Below are 689 nucleotides of genomic sequence, written 5' to 3'. Positions count from 1 at the left end.
ACGGGAGAATTGCTTGAGGTCAGGAGTTCAAGACAAGCCTGGGCAACAGAATGACACCCCCACCCTTCAATTTTTTTTTTGAGTCTCACTCTGTTGCCCAGGCTGGAGTGCAGTGGCATGCTCACAGCCACCGCAGCCTCGACCTGTTGGGCTCAGGTGATCCTTCTGCCTCAGCCTTTCAAGTAGCTGGAACCACAGGCGTGCGTCAAGACAGTCGGCTTTTAAAATTTTTTTTATTGTAGAGGTGAGGTCTCGCCAAGTTGCTCGGGCTGGTCTCGAACCTCTGGGATCAGACAATCCTCTCGCCTCCGCCTCCCAAAGTGCTGGGATTACAGGCATGAGCCATCTCGCCGTCCGGCTGAGACTCACCCTCCTTTTTCCCTTTTTTTTTTTGTTGAGAAAGCAGGATTTATTGAGAGAACAGAAAGAGACGCCCCTCTTCTATTAAAAATAAAAAAAGGTGTTAGGCATTTTTCGTGCGTTACACAATTTAATCTTGAAGGTAGTGTCTCCATTTTAAAGACGAAGAAACATGCTCAGAGACTTTAGATTGCTCAGCGTCACAAACTACCATGTGGAAGAACTACCATTTGAATATAGGCCAACTGTCTCCAAATTCCTCTCGCTACACCTCTCTGCGGTGCAGAGCCTTCTGGGCTCAGGAGTTACCTGTCCCGAGGTGGGCGTTC

The sequence above is a fragment of the Carlito syrichta genome, unplaced genomic scaffold (genome assembly GCF_000164805.1).
Source record: "Carlito syrichta isolate Samal-C Ts95f unplaced genomic scaffold, Tarsius_syrichta-2.0.1 Scaffold302956, whole genome shotgun sequence".
In the NCBI taxonomy this organism is placed as follows: domain Eukaryota; kingdom Metazoa; phylum Chordata; class Mammalia; order Primates; family Tarsiidae; genus Carlito; species Carlito syrichta.
Note: the sequence above shows the minus strand (reverse complement) of the source record.